Source organism: Aedes aegypti, chromosome 2 (assembly GCF_002204515.2).
Source record: "Aedes aegypti strain LVP_AGWG chromosome 2, AaegL5.0 Primary Assembly, whole genome shotgun sequence".
Lineage (NCBI taxonomy): Eukaryota > Metazoa > Arthropoda > Insecta > Diptera > Culicidae > Aedes > Aedes aegypti.
In genome coordinates, this window is record NC_035108.1 from 147362784 (window position 1) to 147379569 (window position 16786).

The 16786-nt window shown below is 33.1% G+C and overlaps 1 long non-coding RNA gene across 1 annotated transcript; it reads right to left on the reverse strand.

Annotated features, from left to right (window-relative positions):
- Positions 1-2641: 2641 nt before the first annotated feature.
- Positions 2642-16305, reverse strand: LOC110676108. The gene is made up of 2 exons (XR_002500076.1): positions 16172-16305; positions 2642-2839 (listed from the first exon to the last, which is right to left on the reverse strand). It is a non-coding gene; the product is annotated as an uncharacterized LOC110676108 (long non-coding RNA).
- Between the last annotated feature and the right edge of the window lie 481 nt (positions 16306-16786).

Here is a 16786-nt window from a genome sequence, read left to right on the forward strand (position 1 = left end):
CCAACCTGTCTTCTAAAACTGTTTTAAAAAGAATCGCCTTTTTAACTCGCCGTGTACATCGCTTAAATTTTGCATACTATCAGCTAGCGGGCAAGCGTGACAAGCCTTACAAAATTTTCGGAGGACTCATACAAAAGGTGTGACAAAAGGGGGGTCGAAAAAGTTGAAATTTAGCGTGACATAATTTGTGTACCATCCCTCAGTAGCTGTCCAGTTGAAGGAAACATCTACTGTATTGTATTTCTTTATGATTTGCAATCGGAAGTGGACGAGCTAGGATCTGCGTGGTCTTAGCGGACTAGCTTTTCAACACTACAAGCACTAAGTGTGCATGAAACTTTTGTTTTGCAGATATCTCAGGTGCCTGACCAGTTAGAAAGATGGTGTCTTCGGCGGAGTTGTTCAGTAGCTCAATGACTACCATTATTCCTTCCAAGAGGTTCGAGATTTCGGCAAAACATGAGCATGAGCATGAGCATAGATGACCGTACAATTCGTAGTTGATACTCCGTGATTAGTCAGAGCATTTGAAGTTGCACAGAGATTGAGTGGGGATTGGGATTAGCTTATCATTCTCATCGGGGAAGGGAAGGAATGTTTGTTAGGGCCCATTCACAAATTTCATAACGCTTAAGGCGAAGTAGGCCGTCATTGAAATTTGTACGCGTCGTTGATGATTGTTGCTAATTCATCTCACGATTTTGAAGCAAAGAAAATCAGTTGGTTTTGCACTGACAGATCTGAAAAAGTATCAGCATACTTTATGCATGTTAGCGCATACAGTGATACTTTTTCAAGTCCATATAAACTATCAAGATTTAATTTTATCACTTTGAAATGCAAGCTGAAAAGTCATCATTGTTGCCAAAACGAATGACGGGCTACTTAGCCTTAAGGGGGTGGGTGGGTCCTCGTGGTGTTACGGCTCATACAAAATTTGTAAAACATTCATACAAAAAGCGTAACGAGGGGTGGGCGGGTGTCGAAAATGGCCATTATTAGCGTTATGAAATTAGTGAATAAATCCTTAGACAACCATTGTTACTTCTTTTGAAACATTCCGACGACTATCGTCCTCGAGATCGAATATATCTCTGCATCTTCACAGTTGTTATAAAAAGGATATTGGGATAGTGAAATAAGGTAAGACTCTAGGAGTCATCTAGAGTGATACGATCCATGATACAGTGGCCCAATTTCATATTCGTACGGGATACTGTTTTCACATCAAGTTAGTAAAAAACTATTAAATGATGTATTGAGTTTAAAATACTTTATCCACATTGAAGGTCATAGGTGTCATCTATTATTTGGCAATCACAAAATGTTACCATTTACGTTCATCTATGGATTAATGGAAAAGTATCGAATTTATGTCTAAAATTCACCCAATTTCATATTCGTACACCTACCAAAATTAAAACGTTGAACATTCAAAACTAAATTTTAAAGCTCTATTTGATTGCTGAAGTGCTTTATTATGATGTTCGGATGTAGTGAAGTACATTTGGACAATTTATTAGCAGACATATATGGAATTTAGGTAAAATTATGAGAAATTCTGGTATTCCAATGATGTTTGCAATAAAATCCAATAATTCGAACAGTAACGTTCATTATTGTCATTTGATCCAAACTATTAATTATATTCGTGAGCTCTGAAAGAAATTTAGTTGAACTGTATACAGCTTACAGGAATCATAAACACTTTTCAGCCATTTCATTGTGCAATAACTTCAAAACTCTTCTAACATGATATTTTTAATCAATTGGGTTTATTCTACGACTGGCGTGAGGTGGTCAATTTCTCTCAGTTTGGCTCCTAAATGGATATACATAAGCCATAGTTAATTTTCCCATCAAAACATTGCGTAATTATTATTTTTAATTTTCATTTTACTACCAAACATGATTACAGAGATTTATAGAATAAATATTATTGCCGTAACCGCAACACAAACGCTTTATAAAATGATGAAAACAGCAGGACATATTCTAAAAAAAAGTATATCAATGCTCTCTACTCATTCAAGTTATTTTGTATTTTTCTTACAAAATCAATAAATTGCAAAACAGGGTGCTATTTTGAATATTATTTGAATAGTAATTCAAAGATAATTGAATATTGCGATACCATCAATTATGTGGAGGTTTGTACAGCGTAGTTTAGGGTATTTTATTGTAAAATGAAGTTCGTACACAGCAAAAAAAGTTGTTGAATATTACATCGAAACCGCTGCAACCAAGTCGTTCCCTCGGTTGTGTAATATTACACAGCTCAACGTACTCGCGGACGATTGGTGTAATAAATGGGACCGATGTAATTTTTCCGATGTAATATATTCAACGTACACCATACCATGTAATTGATGCGATGTAAAATGAAAACTATGTAAACTAAGCGATCTAAAGGGACAGAGCTATTACAAATTCTGTTCAATGGTTGATTAAATTGCTCTTTTTTCGTTTTTTCGCTCCTAAATTTTACTCATGATGTAAAACCGGGTCTTACTCAAAGGTAATAATTATTGGTCATTGAAACAAAATAAATAAAGCAAACAAAAGCAATTTAATCAACCAGTGAAAAGAATTTGATAGTTACAAGATAAAATATGGTTCGAACAAAAAAAAAAACATAAAATTCAAATTATTTATCACATTTTTATTGCATCAAACAGCTATAAATGATGAAATATAATTCCTGAGTCGCCTAACGTAGGAGATAATCCCGAGTAATCACATTGTAGTTCACATAGCATGAAGGCGTTCCTAGTACTGTTTAGATGCTTTCAGCACAGTGGAATGATCCGCAGAGCTCGTTCGAGTTCTTCGTGTAAATCTAAAAATAAAAATAAATTAAAAAAAGAATATGTTAGTCTTTTATATTAATAGGTCGGTAAATCTATAGTAAATATTCATGAGGTATTGATGTTAAATAGGGGTTCTATTCAAATACTTTACAGGTATATAATTTCTCAATGTCTTACTTTTTTCTTTGTTTTTGGGGAACATTTAGATGCAAAGATTTCAACAAGCTCGTTTTTGATAATTTTCTTACAAATTTGGAAATTTGCTTGGTGTTTTAAATCGTAACGGGGTAACTTTGATAATGCGGGTAACTTTGATAGTGCGGGATCCACCACATACAAAACGAAATAAGATAATATATGTTAATCAGTTAAGCAAAACGAATGCAAAAGTAAAATATATTAGTGTGACACTTCATGGTAGAGCTATTTTCATTTGAATTAAGAACATTTAAGAATTAATATACGAATATTAAATATTGTTGCAACTTTAGCAATTTCGAAACGTTCACTATTTGATGTAGTTTTGAATAGTTCGTCACTTATATTTGGCAGCCTAGTTATAACAAAACTGGAATATGGTCTCAAGTCTATCAGCGAGAGCCTTTTCTACAAACTGTGACCATTTTTGTAATCTAAGTCAGAAATTTCTATATAATGATAAAGGGCTCATTCATGTATTTCATAACGCTGAAAATGACCATTTTTGACACCCACCCACCCCTTCGTAACGCTTTGGCTTTTTGTATGAATATTCTACAAATTTTGTATGAGCCGTAACATCGCGAGGACACCCACCCACCCCCTTCAGCGTTATGAAATTTGAGAAGAAGCCCAAATGCCTAGATGTATACAATGCCCTATAAATGTTCGTAATTGATCCAATTTTGTTTGATTTATGCTCCATTATCAAAGCTACTCCAAACAGAAAACAGAATTTCGATTATATTAAAAAATATATATCCATTCAGTATAAATATTTCGGCAATCTATCAACTGCAATTGATAGTTAGGATGCCAGTACTAGTTTTATAAATAAAAATTAAAAATCTTTAAAACAGCATGCCTAAATATTCAAGTTTTCTTCCAAAAAAAAAAAACTATCAAAGCTACCCCGTTTTACGGAAAATTCAAATTTGATTTTTAACAACAATTCAAACGTTTTTGGAAATGTTCAGCCCTTACTAACACATTTCCAAATATTCTAGGATCATCCAAGTGTTTTCCAGGAACTTCAACTCTTGTTTGCAAATCTATGAATACTCAGAAAATATACCTAAACTTCAACAATAATCCAAAATTGTATTTACCTACCATAGACTTTAAAAATACAGATACTGAGGTTATTGTAACTCAAAATTGTATACCCCTATAAATAAGCGAAATAATAACACTCCTGATACTCCTCTATCCGCTACTGCAATTGAAATGTAATATGTTGTTAACAAAATAGCTCAATTTAGTTTTACCAAATTGGGATGATAATATTATTTTACACTGAACACCATGTCTTATATATAAATGTAATGTTTGAAATGATGCTAATAAAATCTGCTAATCTGCTAATAATCTGCTAATATCAACGCACCCCCTAGCCATGGCAAATCTGCGTTGTTTACACAAACATCCCTATAAACCCCACGCTGGGAAATACGTTTACCGAAAAAGGCGTTATGATCTGCACTGCATTCTTGTATTGGATTTACTTTAATGGCATTGTTGTTAGCAATTCACAAAAAAGTGAAAGAGAAAGAAAACATGATTTGTGCAGGCAGAGCCCCATTGGCCATGCTATACCAGTTAGCACGCCCGACGCCCACCGATGACAGAGTGGGTAGACTCGCACCATCGTCCCGCCCTTCTACCTATTTTTGAGATAGGCAGTTCTGTCAGGGTGTAAATAGTTTTTAAGTCTGAACCAAATTAGACTGTTATATTGGATACTTCTCTCATTTAGCTGGAGGTTGCTGCAATCCTTCGTTGGTCCGTTGGTTCCGACGATCGTTCCCGTATCCGCGTTTCCTCGGCCATTACGCTGTTTACATTGCATTGTTGCTCGTGGTAGTGGCGGGTTAAATATGAAAACAAGGATAGGGAGAGAAGACATGTTAGTGATTGTAACATGCTTTATTGCAGTATTGGCCTACACTGAAGTCATACAAAATTCGCTCTTTGGATTCCCACGATAACAATCCCTGAAACTGATTATGAACCACATAAAATTTATCAGATAGAGCAAAAATCTCAATGTTTCAATGTAGGACAATCCAGCTTTATTGCATGTGAGAAGTTCTTGATGATATTCTCACAACGGCCATTCAGAATGGTTCGACGAATGTAGATAAAAGATCATTATGATAAAATTAACGCGACGACATGTTAGTTAGCTCAAAAAGATTATTGTATTTGCAACTGATAATTTAAATAGTTAAGCTAAGGGTCGGTTATTGTATATAATTTTATAGATATGGAGAAGTATAGCACGAACGCGAAGTAATGACCTTCCACTCCATCTTCAAGTGCTCCCCACAAGCCCAACACTTCATTCTGGCAATTTAGAACGTCCATGTTGTAACTTGTTCACACAAGAAATCTGCCTCTGTTCTGCCGAGTTGGCAGAACGCGCCCGTACCTCATTCTGAACCAAAGGACAGGATTCAACTAATATCATGGTACCTTAACTACAAATACAAAAGCTACTTCTATGTTATTTCCACTACTACGCTCACGATAATTATGTTATGATCGTTAGAATAAAAACGGTAGAGGTTACTACTACATAACAGAAATACTACCCAAATAACGCTAATGTCGCCAGTGTTGGTGTGGATGCAAGGTAGTGCAAAAATGTTTAGAGAATTAAATAAGTTATAAATTACAGCATTCTGTTCAAAAATATTATATTATTTTATAAAAGACAGTAAAGAATGAAACATTTCAGTAACAACAGCGCCATTAGTTTTCTAATTATTATACATATATCAGTAATACTTCTCTAATTCCGCTACAACCTTACTAGATAACGCAATATTGTAAAATGTCGTAAATCAGCACATTTTGGAATATTTCTCAAACATTGGAAATCATTGTTTATGATGTTTTTAATTGCAATTATGAATATACAAAAAACAAATAGCGGTATGGGCATCGGATTTAGGCGATGCGCTGAATTAGGGCAACCCACAGTATTGGTCTTATACCAAGGTAAGTATTACTACGTTGTTAGTAAACCTAATATAAAAGTCTATTTTCAATGTGTGAGACGCAGAGACCACCCGCACCCACTCTTGCGCCTCGTGGACTATTGAAAACGACTTGTGTATATTGAACTAATACTACTATTAGAAATAGTGCTACTGATGAAGGTGATCGTTGGTTTCCCAGTCTTATTAGTGATTTGAGTGTTAGTAGAGACTGGTAGTAGGCCCTGCCGGTCCCTCCAGCATTACGCGTAGTTATCTGGTGTTAGATCATGCGACAGTAACTAAACTCATGCTGAAGGTGTGATAAATCAAGTGTAAAATATATTTAAGCATTGCAACACATGTCATTATATAACTTAAACTACTAGATTAACTTACATTTTATAAGTTATAATTACGATTAATTTTCGCGATCAATAAACATTAGAGTAATTTCACAATATCAACAATATGTAATGCCAACTTGATTAATCACCGTCAATCCCATCACCCAAGGGCAGGGTTGAAACGATGCTAATAAAATCAATTAAAAAAACCCTTCAATTTCTTCTGAAATTATTTAAAGAATTACTTTGTATCTATTCTTACAAATTTGATATTGGTAATATCGTGAATTTCTCCAAGGAATTTCTTATGAAACTACTGCTAAAGTTTTTAATTAATCCTTAATTTTGTAAGAACTCGTTCTGTTTTTTTTTTCGGGACAGCCTTCCGATTGTTTTTCCAGGAGCTATAAAAACACTTAATAAATTATTCCTGACAATTTTTCAGGATAGTCTTTTGGAATTCCTTCATTTTTTTGCAGAGCGTCTTTCGTTGGGAGCTCTTGAGATTTTGAGTTCTCCCTGCAATTCCATCAGAAACCTTTTTCAAAGTTTAAATCAGGAATTTTTCATCAATTCCTCCATGACCTCCATTACCAATAAATTATATTTATGAAAATGCTTCATGGTGTTCTGGTGGAATTGTTCTAGAAGTTCTGTTGTGGATTTTTCTTATGAAATTTAATGTTGGAATTCTTCTACACAACTTCCTCTAGTAGTGTCTAATGAATTTATATCTTAAATTCCTCCATGATTTTTTACTCTTATATTCTATGAAGATTTTGTCATGTAATTGATTCCAGAATTCCTTCCTATATTTTTAAGATTACTTTGAGGGCGAAGCCATTTTAATAAAAATAAATAATAATAATAGTATACGTTCACTGAATTCCTAAAGTGATTTATTTGGAAATTTCGACAAGGTTTTGAATGTATATATCATTTCTATACCCACGTAATTGCTCCAGGAGTTACTTTCTGGCTTAAAATAACTGTCTTCCTTCTGTGAACTCTTCAGGAATGCTCTCTGGAAATGTTTAGGAAGCTCCTTCAAGATTTTCTTTTAGAATCTCTAAATTAGTGCCTTCAGAATATATTTTGGAGTTTTTACGAAGTGCTCAAAAAATTTCTCATGCATTTCATCAGAAGCAATCCTTACAAAATTGCTCCAACTATCCGTTGGTTTAGGGTATTCGGGATCTTTTGAGCGGCTACACCGGATAGTTTGATGATAAATGCGCTAAAAGCTAAATTCATTTTATTAAATTTTGAGGGTTTGGGTTTACATTTTTTAGGGGAAACTTACATATTTCGTCCGCAGTCCCTTTGTTGGCCAACAAATATTCTAATTTGAAATCACACTACTTGGTTTTGCCCTGAAATTCAACCTATTAACTTTACAAATTTCACAGAAGAGTAAGTACCATCAGTGCACCAGATTCCGCTCATTTAAGGGAAGTTATGTGTTCAAATGTTTATTATAAAATAACTATCGTATCGATCAATACTATTTTTATGTCACAATGTAGTCCCAAGTATAGGTAATCAACGGCAAAATAAGAAGAATTTGTAAAACTTCCATAAAAAATATTCAATAGTATTTGTTACTGCATCTAAGTGTTCCTATTTCCGCTCACGGTCAACTGATTTCTTGACGAACTTACTAAAAAATGCATTATTTCGAATTTCGTTATTTATCCTGATATTTTTTACGGTCAAACCATAGCTACTACTGCAATAAAGAAGGCTGTATACAAAATTCGACATTTCTTTAAAATTTTGTTTAATTTTTTGCATGAGCGATTATTGGAACACACAAAAATATCTAGTGGTCCAATAACCGCTCACGAGGTCTGTGTTGTCAATATAAAGAATTAGTTTATCAAATGAAAATAATGTCAGACGACTTCATTTCAAAGTTGTTAGTATTGCCAGAATATATCCGTGCAAAAAATGTAGTTTTTTGACGCGAAAAATCAATTTTTACACTAGTGAGCGGAAATAGGGGCATGAGCGGATACTGGTACACTGATGGTACATACTTTTATAGGTTATCACCAGGTTTCAATATTTGCTGAATCATACAACACTGTACTCGGGTTCATAAAATTTGTATCAAATTCGGAGTTAAGTTCAGATACTTTATATTTTTAAAAATTCTACTTACAATAAGTTCAATACGAAATTATACGCTCAATCAAACTAAATTCCAAATTAATCTTTGAGTACTCTTCTGCTATGTCTGAGATATCAACCTATATCAAATCTAAACCTTAGGACACACGCTTTCAAGTGTCATTCGCAGATGTGATGACAGCTGACGAATCTAGCGCGCCGCGTTTATGTTGGATAGAGGGGTATTCAAAGCGGCAATATTCCCCGTAACACCTCCAGAGAACTCTATCTTATGATATTCGTTTTTACAATTACATATACTGAAAGTATAATTTGATTTTTTTTTCTATGATTTCCTTATAAAGCTTCTTTGAATTCCTCGTGAAATTGCTTTGCGAATTCCAAAAGATCTAGGATGGAACAAATTTGAAATTTGAAATATTATTGGATTATAAGTTTGAAGTCTCCTAAGTCCGCTTGTTACTGCCGCTGTGATTTTTTTGAACTAATGTTTACGTTTATTTTACTGTGACAATGTAGCCTGTCAAAATAGAATATTTCATTGATTTCCATGTATGCTGCCTTCGCCGCAAAATTTCTGTAAACCTTAAATATCTCCCCAAATTAATCCAGCAGTTAAGAAAAAAGTAAATTCTACTTGCCCTGGATGTTTTCAAAGCGTTCATAATTATAACTGTAAGTATAATAAGTGACTTTTAAACGGGAAGTTATATTTGATAATAATAAATCTTCGAGTGACTAGTCGAGTCTAGTACACGACACTGAAGACGGCCTTACAGTTGAGGTCGGAATATACGTGCCTGAAAAAGGATACATATTCTAGTGGAATTAAATGGTATTGTACTAAATTTGTTTTTTTTTTTTCATTTACTTAAGTTATATTTATTTTAAACCGTATGAAAACAATCTACATTTAATTTCAAGTTACATCTAAGTGAAACAGTTTCTTAATGTTCTGGAAATTCTAAATAACTAAAACATTACTTTTAAAACTGTTTTCATCATTTTTGATAAATTTGTTTTTATAGGTAATAAGATCATGTGTGCTCTGCATTACATAATCAATATATTTCTCTTAATAGGCAAATATTACGGTTTAAAATAATCTATAGATGGATCTAATTTAAAAATTGTCTTGTTTTATTGATCAAAACATTTTAATTTGTCGGATACATCTGGAAAAACATTGTTTCGTGGCATATGAAAATAAAACAAACGACGAATCAACCGAAATTTCAATTTTATTTTTTTGCACATTTGGATTGAAGGTGACAAAACAAAAAATTGAGATTTGTTCTGGCCCTATTGAAAAAATCTTAATTTTTTCTAAAGTTTTCCCTGAGAGTTTCTGTTTTAATTTTACATGATTTCTTCCTGGATTTTATCCATAAATGTTCTACTAGTTATCTTGTAATTCCTGCAGGATTTCCTTCTGAAATGTATCTAAAAGTTCCTTAGAAAATTGCTGAAGGAGATTCCCCAGGATTTGTTCATAGAATTCATTCAGCTTTTAAGATTTATCTAGTCCATCCTTTTTTATTTCCCAATTTGTTTATATATCTCAATCCCACGTTAAAAATTGAGCCGTTACCCGAAGTTTCAAAATTGTCCTTGCCATAAAATTATTTTTAAAACACGTTTGTAAATAATAAGACAAACAAACTTTTGAATCGACTCTTGGTGAATTTTACTATGGGACAGGCTGCAATTGTTACAATAAATACCAAAATTAAGATATTGAAGCGCAATAAAATTGTATTACAAGTCGGACTCGATTATCTGGAGACTCGATTATCCGGGGACTCGATTATCCGGGATTCGATTATCCGTAATTTTAGACTCGATTATCCGGAATTTGTTTTTTGATGTTCATGTTTTTCAATTTTTATGCATAGATCTGAGATAATTTGGTATTGTAATATACAATATGAATGGTTTTGCAGTTTAAAACGTATTTAAGGAAAGGGGGGTTTGAAAAAGTTTTTTTTTGTGTATGCTGGTCAAACATATTTTTTCTTGTAATGACCCCTACTGTCCCTAGGGAAAAATTCTGGCTACGCCAATTTTAATCATACAAATAAAATAACAAAAAAAAGATAATATTTAAGTTCTTTTGTCAAAGATTTCAATTTTTTCTTAGTGATTCGATTATCCGGAGGACTCGATTATCCGGAGTGAAAAAAAAATCGATACTCCGGATAATCAAGTCCGACCTGTATTCATAAAAAATATGCTCTTTCCCGGCTGAAAGTCCCGATAGTAAAGATAATAATAATAATAATAATAATAATATGCTCGTTCAAACATGCTACAAAAAAAACTGTAACTTTTTTATTGCTAAACAACTCAATTGACTCCAGGAGTCTTTTTTATGTAGACTTGTTGTTCCTTTTGAAATCTATCAATTAGTCTGTTGAAGATATGCGATTTTTTTAAATAGATTTCTTCTAGAATCTTCTATGATTTTTTTTTAATTCCTCTTGGAGGAAAATATTGATTCTTTCCATGTTTTTTTTTTTTTTGAAACTTTTTATTAAATGTCTCGAAGAGTTATTTATGAATTTTCCCCAAGGTGATTGTTTTTTTATATCTTATGAAATCGCTTAAACCAAAATCAATTCTTTAAAAATATCATGTCCCCCATTCCACCTAAAATTCTTCAATATACCAGAAGTGTTTCCATCGTTTTCGTTTGACACATTTTCAAAAACTTAACTAGTAATATTTCAGAGATCCCACAACTGTTTCTCAGGGTTTCCTCCAAAATTGTTGTCCAAAACCTTTCTTAGATTTCACCCAGGAATTTCTCAAAGTCCACAAGAAATTCTTTGATATGTTTCCCATGAATGCTCTCAAGGAACATATCCAAGGATGTCTTCAGAGTGTAATCAGGATATTTTTTTGTAATAATTGGAGAAATCCGAAGTTGTTTCTAAACAGATTAAATAGAAATCCATAACGTAGCTTCCGTAGAAATTTCTAATGAACTCTTGCAAGAAGCACTGAGAAAACTCTAAAAATGTTGGTGGATTTTCGACATAAATTGCTAATAATTGCTAATATAATAACTGAAAAATAAATCGTATGTATCCCTGGATATTCTAAGAGCTAGTAATAACTGACTCCTTAAAAATAGGAATTTTAGAGACTTTATACTTGATAAAAGAAACCGAAAAAAAACGGAATAGGAACAAAACAGAAACTAAATGGGAACCAAAACAAGAAATTTTTAAGAACTCAAGCAATAATTTGCTAGAGATGCTTCTACTGAACTCCTAGGATTTCTCCCAGAATTGTCGATCAGTGTTTTTTAAGGTTTCAACCTACAATTTTCCTAAGGATACATTCTGAAATTAATCGAGAAATTCCTATTACAATATCTCTAAAAATTGCGGCAGAACTTCTTTGAGGAATTTCCCAAGGATGTTTTCTAATAATTTATCCAGGAACGTGTCGAGGGAATAGTCGAGGACATTTTTAAGAAAATCTCTGATAAATATTCTGTAAAAATTTGTGACGGAATCTTGAGAGAAGTCTCGGAGGTTTTTTTTTTTTTTAATTAATTTCTAAGATAATTATTGAAAATATAATCAATTCAATCCCTGGAAAATAATCTGTTGGATTTTCTGAGGGAAAATTAAGAAACATGAGTGTATATAGTCGGTATAATTATGTATAGGGTGTCCCAGAAAGTATGGGCACGACTTTGATAACGAGAATCAAAGTATTTTTTTTTTTCAAACAAATAAATACCTATGTTTATATTTTTGTATTTTTCCTTGGGGAATTTTCAATGCTGCCTGTAAAAATTTGGTTTGATAAAATAAAATGGTGAGTTGATGTACATTGTATCTAAGAAGTTCCACAAGAATTTTTGTTTGAAATGATGTTTGGCTTAGCTAGAAAACATTTGACAAAATGCTAAAATTCTAAAAAAAAAATGTATCTCCATATAAGGTAATTTTGAGAAATCATAGGTTTTCAGGTATTTTCAACATAAATAAAAATGATTAATTTCAGATTTATTTATGTCAAAAATCCATAATTTTTTATGGGCAACACAAATTTTAGTTTTTTTTTACATGTTTTAACGTATATGTAAGGACGTGGTTTTGACCCTTTCATAAATTTACCATAGCTGATATCGGAATTTTAGTTTGTATTCAAATTTTATATACTTAGGATCAAAATTTCCATTAAAGTAAATGACAGTCTGATCATCAAACGTATCGGCAATGATAATTTTTTTTTCAGATTTTTTATGCATGTAATTTTTGACCTAGCACAAATTTCGTACAACAAAGTCGCTCAAAATTCAAAATCTGCTCTGAAGTGCAAGAATAAAATGTGTGAAAATCAGACCCATTCACGAATTTATTTAAAAACTGTGAAATAAATCCTTGTGGGTTTGTTTGAAGTACTTTTGTAGTAATATTTGCAAGATCTGCTAGAGTAACTATTGTAATAATCTCTAAAGCAAATCATGGAACAGCATTTTGGAAAATTTTCTGGAAAATCTCTGGTTAGGTACCATAAAGCTACCATTCACCGCTCCACAATGTTTGGGCTCCATATAAGGAGGCGACGAAAACTACCAAAAATGATTTTGAGATATAATTTTTTCATTATTTCAAAATATGCCTAGTGTAACATATTATCATGATCCTTCAATTAAATTGGACTAAAATTTAAGTTCCCTTGAATTTTATGCCGTTAAATTGACTGAAGTTGAAAAAAATAAAAATTTGATCATAAAATAGAGTACAAAATATATTTTTTAGAAATCAATTATTTCCCTAATGTTATGCACTAACCGAGAACTTATAGTTCAACACTTTCATCAAGCATGAGGATGGAGAAAAAACGTTTGATTCAAATTTTAGAGATATTCAATTTTACACTTGAGTAATTCTGATGATTTTAAACATGAAAAACAGCTCTTGTCGCGTCATGTCACCACCATTTGGAATAGTGCAGATCAAACATTTAAAAACATTATTAAATATATCACAAAAAAAAAACATTTATATCAAACTCGATGGAATACAAACAAAATTTGTACTTGTACCCAAATTTTATTGCATCTATATATATAAATAAAAATGGAATGGTGTTTGTATGTCACGAAATGGCTTGAGAATGGGCTATCGGATTTTGAAATTTTTCATTAAGATATGATCCTGAAGTGTTCCGACGTGTTTGTGTGTATAAGAAACTCAGGGTGTTCACCGGGAAAGTTAGCAAAAACGGGAGTGAACGGAGCTGCCAGTTTTGTATGGGGCGTTCCATGACGTTTCTCAGCAGCCTACTTGATGGTAAGATGAAGTTTGCCGGGACCACTAGTTTCCAATAAAAACGCAACATATTTAGATTACATATTTCTTCGATTAAATTTGTTTTGGATAAACTTTATCTTTTACCGACCATTGTGCGCTAATTTAACAGTATTTCAACATGTTAAATTATAAATCTCTCAATAATTTCACAACTTTTTGCGCTAGACTCAAGGTAAAACAATTGTTTTTGTAGGAAATAAGTAGAAATGTGAAAATTGTGTAATGGTAACGAAGAACATGTACGCCAATAACACAGATTTAGGGTGCCACAAATTGCTCATCTTAACCTAGTTGAAATTAATTTATTTTCATTAGCTGGTTATCATTTTTGTATTATAGGCAGAACGACAACATATCGAATAGTGGCAGCAAAAAAGCATTTTTCGATCTGTTATAAAAAAAATCATTAATAAATCCATGTTTACCGTCTTGAATCGAAAATTATTTTTTATAAATAACATATAGTATAAAACCATATGAATTTCACTCTGATACAATTATTTTTGGTATACATGCTAATAACTTTTATTGCAAAAATTTGTTCAGGTTTTTTCAAAATAATTTATTTAATGAGCGGTGAATGGAACCTTCTGTATTCCGAGTCATAATTATTTTTTGCATGAAGATGGAAAATAGTGGATTTAGATAAATTTGTGGTTAAAAAAGAGACTTTTTGAAGACTTGCATTAAAATAGAGACCGAGTCTCAAGAAAAATAAATCTACCAGCACTGTCCTCGGAAAGACAATCTTTAAAAAAAATCCTTGAAAACCATCGAACGGAGCCCCTACAGGAATTTGTATTGGAATTATCGTAATAATTGCTGTAATATTTGCTGGTGTGAAATAGCGAATGAAATTTTGATGAATTCATGAAGGTTTTACTTGAAAAATTACTAGTAAATTGTTTGGATAAGCAGAAGTAATTCGTGGAAAAAAAATCAGAGAAATTCCTTTAAAAATCTGAGAAAACTTTGTGAGGAATCCCTTATTGAAATTATCAAGAAATTTCTGAAAGAGTTCTTAATATAATTCCTGGAAAAAAAAATTGGAGCAATTCCCGGGACAAACCGAATAATATTTGATAAAGGAAAAATGTCTGGGAAAAAAATCTTTGATAGGTTTTCCGAGAAAGCTCTGAAATAATTTATCTAGGAACGTCTCCGTTTCCGGGTAATTTGAATAATTCGTTTTAAATAATGGAGACATTCCTGAAATAACCCGTAAGATATTTTCAAAACAAATTCAATGGGTGGTTAAACTTCCACAGAAATTTCTAATAAGCAACTGTAAGTATCACTGAAAAAAATCCTCAAATCGTGAGGAAATCTTAGCAGATATTTTTTGTTTGAAAATCATCAAGGAATATTTTGGAATTATCGAGAATAAATTTACTTGAACAATTACTCGTTTTTTGTTGTTGATAAGCTGAAGTAATTCGTGGAAGAAATTTTTCGGAGGAGCTTTGTGAAGAATACCTGGTTAACCTTCCAGTCGTCGCGTGGTTGGCCACCGTCAGAAGCACAACGCTTCCTTTGTGAATGAAAAGCGAGGTTTTTTCACCAGTGTTGTACAAAATACAACAGCGCGACGACTGAAGTGTTAATTTTATCGAAGTATTGCTGAAAAAGTTCCTCATAGATTAAGGTGACGATGCATTGAAGCCAAACTAAATTTCCAAGAGCACACATCTAGAGAACCATAACGCAACCAGCTGTAGGCACACGCTGGTGGCTGTTTCGTTCTCTTGAAAATATGAGGTTTGACTACGTTGCATCCACACCTTAATTCTATAGCGATTCCAGGTAGATTAATTTATACAGAAAAATTGCTGGAATAATAACGCGAAAATCGATATGAAAAATGGAATGGAATTGGAAAATTTCTTGAAAAAATTTCATCCAAAACTCTAAAATAAACCTGTGAGGATTTTATTGGAAGATTTTCTATTCTACTTTTTAAAAGATCTGCTAGATTATCTATTGGAGAAAATGGTGGAAATTACTGAAGGTAGTTGTGTTGGATTTCGTAAAGAAAATTTTGGAGAATTTTTGTTGAACTTCCATTAAGAACTTCTGGAGGAAGTTGGTTATGAATTTGCCGGAAATCTCTAGAATTTTTGTCGGAGGGATGCCCGAAAAAGTTCCTGGAGGTATTTCAAAATGTTCAAATATCGAATTAACTTAGAGAATAATTCAAAAAAAAAATGCAAAAATATGAGAAGAAATTTGTTTACAGCTTCGTGTTAAAAAATGGGTCAACCCAGTGACGTGGCAAAGTTGTCCAAACATCTAACCCATTTTATTAACACGAAGGAGTATATTTCAGAGTTTAAGAGCAGTTTGTGTGTCATTGCGTTCATACTTACCCGTTTCACCGTAGTCGCCGTTCCGATGCTAGATAGCGCTTTCTGGCATTTGAAACACATTGCCGTGATTACATGTCCTGTATTAGTGGGTGCGGGAGTTCCTTCATCCATACAACATGATGTATTGGGTCTATATGATGTAAAGGAGGTTCTCTTCGGATGGGCAGATAGTAAGTAAGTTTTGAGTTAAACTAAAATTGCTTTATTTAACTATTGCTTAAGAAACATGTCTTGTCTGCTTGAAGGCTTGTTGTGGAATGACTGAAGTGTCTGACACGATCGGATGCCTCATCGTTTCATGGCCACCTACGGTTTGGCCGATCGCTCACGGCCTCCTATTTCTTCACCCCCTCTCGATCGTGGAGTCCGATAGTTCGACATAGTTTCTGGAAACGCCCGACATCCAACGACTTAGTGAAAATATCAGCGAGTTGGTTCTCAGTCCCGATTGGCTCCACCTTGACGTTACCGGCTGCTACATGGTCCCTTATAAAATGGTGCTTGATATCGATGTGCTTCGCACGCTTGCTCTCCAAGTTCTTGGCCATTCCTATGCACCCACGATTGTCTTCATAAATTGTCACCGGTGTTGTGCCTCGAATGCCAAGGTCGTCA